Source organism: Tenebrio molitor, chromosome 1 (assembly GCF_963966145.1).
Source record: "Tenebrio molitor chromosome 1, icTenMoli1.1, whole genome shotgun sequence".
Classification (NCBI taxonomy): Eukaryota; Metazoa; Arthropoda; class Insecta; order Coleoptera; family Tenebrionidae; genus Tenebrio; species Tenebrio molitor.
Window position 1 is genome coordinate 29,151,542 of NC_091046.1, and position 9,150 is coordinate 29,160,691.

Genomic DNA, 9,150 nt, shown 5'->3' on the forward strand with positions numbered 1-9,150 from the left:
CTGTGGATATTGGTTATCCAAAATTTCCCGAACGTTTCTGCTAAAATGTGGTGGAGTACCATCATGTTGGAACCAGTCATTTATGCGATAAGCAAGAGGTACAATGTCAAGTAGATCAGGTAGCTCCGTGCCAATGAACTGAGCATATCTTGCCCCCGTTAATCTTGCGGGGAATTCAAACGGTCCAATCTAGAGCGGGAGATTCGGAATTTTAACAAATGGAAAGATCCACCACACTTATACTTGCCAAACGATCGCCTAATAGCTCAGTCCACATATTAACATAAAAACTATGTTGAAAACCTCTGGGAAATCATTCTCTTCGATTTTCCTCTGTCCAGATATGAAGGTTGTGATAATTGGAACTACCTTCCCGGCAAAATAGCGATTCATCAGAAAACAGTATCCATGACAAGAAGTGTGGATCAGCATCGTTTTGGTTTATTAACCACAGACAAAATTCTCGCCTAATTGGATAATCCTCTGGCAGAAGATGTTGTACTCTTGTATAGTGTTACGGATGCCTCCTATTATCAGCTAAAACTCTGCACCGAACTCTTGGATAAACCCATTTCACGAGAAACTGTTCGAATACTCCGGGTGCCGTTTTCCTCAAAGACATTCAATACGGCTTCCTCGTGTTCGACAGTCCTTACATTTCTTGGAGCACCCCCAACTTCTCTTCGAACTGGCTGCATCTGACCCGTTTCTCGACTCCGAGCGATTAATTTCAGGATTGTTTTATGATCCGGATGATTTTGTCTTTGCGGAAATTGTTCACGGTACAACCTTGCTGTTTCACGTGCATTATTCCTACATCGTGCAAAAGTAAGAATCATATCTACGTACTCAGAAAGAATACATGTTAAATGATACACTTGAATTAAATATCGCAACGAAATTGTATAACAGCCCTTTCACAATGACGTTAACATTACGTCGATGTTAAAACGTTAATGTTAACGTTAGATCTAATTACATGTATTTTAGTATTTTTTTTTAAATTATTTCCGTTGGCTAATGTTAGAATGTAACGTCAAGAATTCAGAACATTTCTGGGTCTAACGTTAACGCTAACAATATCATGTAACATTAACTTTCATCATAACGCCATTGTGAACGGTCTACACTGAAATACATGTAATTTTGAATTTCTAGATCTAACGATTTAACATCGTTTTAACATCGACGTAACGTTAACGTCATTGTGAATGAGCCTTAACAAATGTCAAACTGACGTAAACAATCATTTTAATAAATGTAGTGGACCAAATCTAATGGACAGAATTATAGAGGTTTACGGATTAAAAGGAAACCTAGGCCACGCAAAATTGCGATTATTCCACCTTAATGGTGCTCAACTCTGATTGGTCAACTTCAGAATGTCTTTTCTTGAGATAGGACTTTTTTTCTTCAAAATACAAGTTAATATATTCGCCCTAAGGCTCCCTTTTTTCTCTGGGGAGCCAGTTCTGGGACATCCTGTATACAGGATGTCAACGGATTTTTATGACATTTAAAATGCAGATATTTTAGACGGTGAAGGTTTAACTGGTTTAACTATACTCCAATTTTTTTTAAATCAATTGTCAAAGTGTTGTCATGTTGGTATGAACCACTGGTTATTTGATAGTTATTACTTATTAGATTGGCAACGTAAAATGTCAACTATATGTCAGTCATTTTGATGTAAAGGCGCTTGCGCTATTGAAGGCGCAATTACATTTAAATAAAAATACAAAGTTAAATGAGTTTCCGAAAACAAGGATCTAACACAACGAGAAAAATTGGCTATGATTAGATTACGTGAAGAAATGTAGACAGAAAAACCGACCATGTTAAATTGCAGTAAAGATGCACACATCATATTCAAGGTATTTTCTTTTGATATATGGGTTCGTCACTGCGAGGAACTGATTAGAGAGGACTGGAAAAAATTGATGGAAAATCTACCAATTGAGGACATTCCTCTTCTGCAGAATCATATTCGGAAGACGATTGGGGGTTAGATTCTGAAAATTAATAGGTAAACTGCTTATATAACCCATTAAATAAATTCCCATTTTCCTGTATATGTTAAGTTGCACTTTTTAGTGTGATTATCGTCTTTATTTCTTGTCTTTTGGTATAAAATTTGGTTACACCTGAAACTTTTCTGACATTTGAAAATTACTGATATAACCTCAAACCTGATCTAGGAAGATTTTACTATAGAGGTGTCCCGAAACGAAAGGTTTTAGGGTGGTACAGCCTGGTCTTTGAGGGAATTTTGACATTGACAATTGATTTTAAAAAAATTGGACTATAGCAATAATAAAATTACTTCAAGTTAAAAAATGTACTTTTAACACACGTTTCCTTTATTGAAAATTAAGCGCAACTATTATTAGATTGTTAAACATTAAAAAATAGGTGTCTACACAAAAAATTAACTAAATCGCCCGTTTAATTCAACGAAAAGATTAAATTTTATTGTTAAAAATTTAATCTAAATTTTGAAGGTATTTGAGCAGTTACTTTGTTAAATAATTGATGAAAAGTTACCAAGCAACATTTTATACATCCCTTAAAATCTGTCAAAAGTGGGTGTGCCTTATTAGAAAAGTCAAATTGTGTAAATTTATTGAAAATACTCTAAAAATAGACTACAATGGCAGAAATTTCAATATTGTTGAAAAAGGAAATAATTTTTGCCTGCGGAGAGTATCGTAAGAACTTCAATGACACAGTTCGTTTTCTCGTGGAACACTATCCAAATGTAGGCTTTATAAAATTTAAGGTTCAGAGAGTCCTCACTTTATTTGAAGACACAGGAAGCGTACTAAATTACCTTGCTAAAATATTCCGATCGTGTTTTAGTCCTTTATGGAAGAATTAAACCATCCAGTATTAGCTATTTATGTAACCAGTTAGGAAATGCGTTATTTTGTTTAACGAGTGGAATATTTGCGGGACGAACGCAGCGAGATCCCGCAAAATCACACGAGTTACACAAAATTGCAATTCCTAACGTGTTACATACAAGATTTTTTCCAATTTTGACAAAAAAAAAGTTTCTTCAAACGTTAAACGAAGTAATGAATTTAGAACCCTCCACCACCCGGCGGCACGGCAATTTTGCCGGAGTACATACACTATTACGGATATTACTATCAAGTAATAGTGCAGTGCTAATCAACATAATTACCGGCGTCTCGCCTCCACATTTTGACTTTGTTGTGTTTTATTATGTTCTGTGTCAATGTTAAGGAACTTCCTCACGATGTGACATGAGTATAATAATATACCTTTTTGAATTTCAACTACCAATGTGTTACCTAAATCCAGAATTTTTAAATTTTTAAAAAGAGATTGCGGTACTATTCCCGTTGCTGAAATTACAAGTGGTAAAATTGAAATTTTTTCTAAACACCAAAGATTTCTCATAGCAACGGAGAGCTCTAAATATTTATTAATTTTTGTGTTATATGTCTGTGTTATATTATGTGAATTTGGAACAGCTATATGTAAAAGATATGCTTGCTTTTGTTGTTTATTTAAAATTATAATATCTGGTCTGTTATGCTTAATATGAATGTCAGTTAAAACTGTTCTATCAAAATATAATTTGTAATTATCATTTTCCAAACAACTTTCTGGTGTATAACTATATGTGGTTGTGTATTCTTTAATAAATTGAATTTAACAGCTAAATTCATGTGTATAATTTGAGCGAATATATCGTGACGTTTCTTATATTCGCTTTGAGCCAAAACGGTGCAAGAAGAAATGATGTTTTCAATTATTTCCCCTTCAGTTCCGCAAATCCTACATTTATCAATTATCGATTGTAAACCGCATATGTGTTTTTTATAATTTCTTGTATTTATAACACGATCTTGAATTGCAAATATAAAACCCTCTGTCTCAGGGTGAATATTTGATTTCTTAATGAGAGGTCTGAATATTAATTTCTGGTTGTTCCAGTTCTTTAAAGTATCTCCCATGTGAAGACTTCTGTTTTATATGTATTTGCTACAGTGTCAGGTATATTTGGCTCAACAATATCTGAAATTATATTATCACTTAAATTTAAAGGTGTGTAACCTTTATCGGCTGAAACCAAAGCATTATCACGAGCTCTATTGAGGAAATAATTTTTTAGTGAAGCAATTTGATTGTGTAGCAGTATTTCTAGATTTGGAAAACCACTACCACCGTTTTCGCGTGGTAAATTAAATCTTTCAATAGCAGATTTAGGGTGATGTTTACTAAATTTGGCAAAAAGAACTCTAGTTTTAATGTTTATGTTCTGTAAATTAGTTTTGGACCATTTTATAACACCGAAAGAAGAGGTCAGTAATGGAACAGCATATTATGTATCAACTGCTTTAATTAAATTATTACCGTTTAATTTTGATTCTAAAATAGATTTAGTTCTTAAATAAAATTGCTTTTCTAAATTTTCTTTTATAATTAAGTGTTGAATATGATTTGGTTGATTAATACCTTAATATTTATAAAATTCTCCTTTATTTAAATTTTTAATGATTTCTCCTTCTTTTTACTTCATTTTACACTTATCAATACCAAAAATTCATCCCAATATCATTTGAGAAATTTTCAGTTATTGTTAGTAAAGATAAAATGTGATTCTTTTTTGATGCATAAAGTTTTATGTCATCCATATAAAGAAGGTGATTTAATTTGGATAGTGTGGTATTATTAAGTCTAATATTAAAACCATATCCAGTGCAATTTAATAGATTTGTCAAAGGATTAATGGCTAGACAAAACCATAAAGGACTTAAAGAATATCCTTGATAAATTCCCCGTTTAATTTTAATAGGCTCGGATTTTAATTTAGTATTGTTTATTGATAAATTTAAAGTAGTTCTCCAAAATGTCATAGCATGGGATAAAAAGTTAATCAAATCCAAATTAATTTCATAAATTTTAAGAATTTTAATTAACCATGAATGTGGTACTGAATCACAGGCTTTTTTGTAGTCTATGAATGCGGTATAAATATTTCTATTATTTTTTCTAGCTTGTTCCATTATTACTGTATCTATTATGAGTTGTTCTTTACAACCAAAACACTCCTTAACACAACCTTTTTGTTCTTCATTAAGTATATTTAATTTTTGACAATGGTCGTAAATTATTACTTTAATGCAAGATGTCATAATTTTATAAATTGTAGGTAGACATGTGATTGGTCTATATTTTGATGGATTTTTAGTATCGGAATCTTTTGGTTTCAGATATGTTATACCATGGGCCAAAAACTCTGGAAATATGTTAGGTTCCCTAATAAATCCGTTAAAGTGATCAAGTAAGCATTTATGAATACAAGTAAATTTTTTTAACCAAAAGTTATGAATTTGGTCACCTCCAGGGGATTTCCAATTATGTGAACTATTAATATTTTTTACTAAAATTTTAAGGCTAATTTGAATATGATGTCGATTATTAATTACTATCTGGTATATCATTTTCTAAATGAGGAATCCATTCTGCCTGATTATTAAATTGAACTTCATTTGACCAAATGTTTGACCAGAATTCTTTAATTTCGTTTATATTTGGTGTACCATTATTAGTTTGAGTTTTATGATCTTACATTTTTGTAAAACAACTTCTCATTATTTCTAAATAAATAGTTTGTTTTCAAATTTCCGTTGTTTATTATTTTTATATCTTTTTAGTCGTTTAAAGTGTCTTTGATTTCTATTAATGTTTTATTATATTCATTATATTTTAAACAATGTACTCGGTTGTTATTTAAAATGAATTGAATACAATTATTTAGATGATTAGAATTTATACCCTTTAAATTTTGCGTTATTCTACCTAAATCTCGTCTGATATTATTAATCCGTTTATTTAGTCTTTGTTCCCATTTTGGTAATTCTTTCGCTTTTATATTATTTGTCTGGTCAATTGTTAAAGCTCCACTATACCGGTGTCCCGAAAATGGCGCCCTTCCGATGCACTACGGTGTAGAAGAGATTACCATAAACGTGAGAAAAATGTTAAAAAAATTCTATTGGACTTATTTGCTGATTTGGTGGTCTTTGAAAGTGGCACTTAACAGGTCAATTATTTCGAAATAAATGTATTAAATTGTCATGAAAACTACCTCTAATCGTATGTATTATCACAAAGTACAAGATCACTCACTACCAATATCCGATCCTGCATAATAGAGAATTTAGAAGTTTAGGAAATCGTAAAAATTATCTTAAATCCACAAAGGCAACACTGATGTACGAGTATATCTTTGTTTACATTGTACTGTCATTTTTGCAATAATTGATTTTTTTGTCTCAAAATGTTTTTCCATATCTTTTTCATGTACATTTAAACATCCTCGATCAGGTAGTAAGTAGTGAGTGCGCCATTTTCGGGACACTTGTATATAATACTGTGTAATTTTTTAAAACTTGTGGTGTTATTTTCAAATTTAGGTAAAATGAATTGATTTAAAATTTCAATCATTGCAAATAATTTTTTTGAACTTTGTTGTTTAGGTAATAGTGGTCTATTAAATGGTTCTGTGTGTTCAAATTCGTTAAGAGTTCTATTGAATTCATCTTCAATTTGTTCTTTAAAATTTTGATAGTAGTAAAAATTTTGATTAATAAACTCTGTCCACTGATAGATTGCTTGACATAAATGTAACTAAAAGTGTTCACTCTACGCTATAAGAAATAGATCCGGCGCGAAATTTAAAAAAATGAAAGAACAGGTTTACACGTGATGTTTTATTATTATTCTGCATGTTTGCACTTAGGAAAGACGAAAGAAAACTTCAGTATAGCAGGGGTAATATATTAGGTTTTATTAATACAGGGTATTTCAAGAGTGATAATGTGCCCCATGGATTTAAAAATGCAACGCACAATACATTTTCGAATTTCCGAAAAAAGCTGGCTACTGAAATGAAAATATCCAGCTTTTTTCGGAAATGGCTAAAACAAATAAGAGATTATTTAATATTTAATGCATGAACAAAAATTACCTCTGATTCATTTTCGATGTTTGTAATGTCACTTAAAGTGTTCATTATGCTAGATTCTTGAGGCACGCACTCACTTCACAAATTCAAAGAAATCAACAAAAATCGCAACGGAGAAGATCAAAACAGCAACACGATCAAAACTAATAACTTTTAAAACCAGAGGAACGCAAAACAAAGCTCTAAAGATGAAAAATCGCAAATCTAAATGCTTAAATCACTTGACAGCACTGACAATTTCAAATTTGAAATGTCATATAATTTATTTTTCGCGTGGGTTTTATAACAACCAATGAGAATCAGTGGCGCGAATGCTTCAAGATAATACCAACACAATCTATGATACTTTCTTAATATTTTAATGTTATGGTTTGGGGATTTTGTTATCTAAGGATATTTAAAAAAATGCATTCTATCAGTGGACGTAGTCTAACAGGTATATCATTATAACTCAGGTCTAAATTATGTATGTATGTGTGTATGGTGTTGTTTGAGGATTTTCTCTTGTCAATACCTGCAATTGTGACGATGTACTGTCCCATTCAGGCAAAGAGTGGCCTCGTCAGAAAATAGGATATTATTTAACATTAGTAACATTAGTTCTTCGCAAAACTGCAAGCGGCGGTCTGGATCATCCTCGTTTAATTCGTGAATCAATTGAACTTTGTAAGGATGATATTTCTCTTTCTTGAACAACTTCACAACAAAAGAGTGGTCCACGTTGCTGCCTTGTAGAATGGTGAGGATTTTCTTCAGCTTCAAGTAACACATTTAATCTGGTTTCTTCGTTTCCTCGAGGTCGACCTTGCCGAGGCAAATCATGGATGGATCCCGTTTCAGTAAATTTGGCAACCAGTTAGAGACCTGAAAGTCTTAGGTGGGACACTCAGATAGTAATACTCGTATGAAAAACTTTGAAAATCGCTTTTCTGGAACACGTTTCTCCAATTGTTTCGCTGTTGTGAATTTAGGACAAGTTGAACGGTAAGATTTTGAAAACAAAGTTTATTGAATTGTCAAAGAAAATGGTACCTCAAGCCACTTGAGAGTGGCAATCTCAAGTTATCTGCGGTGGTGCCGTTTTCTTCGATCATTCTCAAACACTCACTTTCTTACCCCTCACTTAACCCAACAGCCAATCAATTCTATACAATTGAAAATTTGTTCTTTTAGCAAATCACATTAGATTTTCAATACGTTTAGAAAGTTCCGCTTATTCCACCAAAGATTCAAATTTTAAAATTTGAATTTCTACGATAAAGCGGTTTGTTTCTGATTTGCACACTTTACATTTGATTTTACATTTGACAAAATTTTGAGTATGATGAAAAAAAGTCGCTTAATCTGGTGAACATTAATTTGGCATTTCCCTCAATCAGAAATTGATCAACTATTAAAATATATATTTATTGGTACTTAAACTTCAAAATGGCATGAAATAAACAACTAAATGAAAAAGCATAATGAATGAAGCCATAAAAATATATGACCGTAAACAATACCTATAAATAACAATATAAATGAGAATGATACTCTTTTCACATAGTATAGTCAACTGTTAAAAGCATGTATCACAGTTTAAAAGTTGTATTATTTCTGGTGACTTGTCTGATATTTCCTGAACTTGTTTGGTCACATTCATTTTCAAAAAGTGGTAAGATATATTTAAAAAATAAAGATTCTGTAATAATGGACCTTTACAAATAAGAATGCTCTTTGTCGCACAGTGACGTAACTGCGCAAAGGAATTCTGCGTCCTGTGAGACAACAAAGATGTTGACCGTTAGGTAAAATGTAAAACAACTTCGACGAGTTAAACCAATGGAAGTAAGTGTAGCCTTCAACTGTTCTCTCACAATGCGCAGATCTCACGCGCATATTTTCCATCTGTAATTGAAAGGTCCATTATAACTTTAATAACTATACTTTTGAAGCAAGTCTATCTTAAAAGGTTTATCAAATAATATTTGTTGTTGTATAAGTGAATCAAATTAAATATAATTTACGCAAAAGTTAAGAATACTTGAATTACGTAAGTATACATAAGTACCCAGAAATCATTTAAATTTATAATTAAAGGAGGCTATGACTACAAAATTATATTGGCAACACCACTGACACCTTGATTTGAATTGTCAAAATGACGC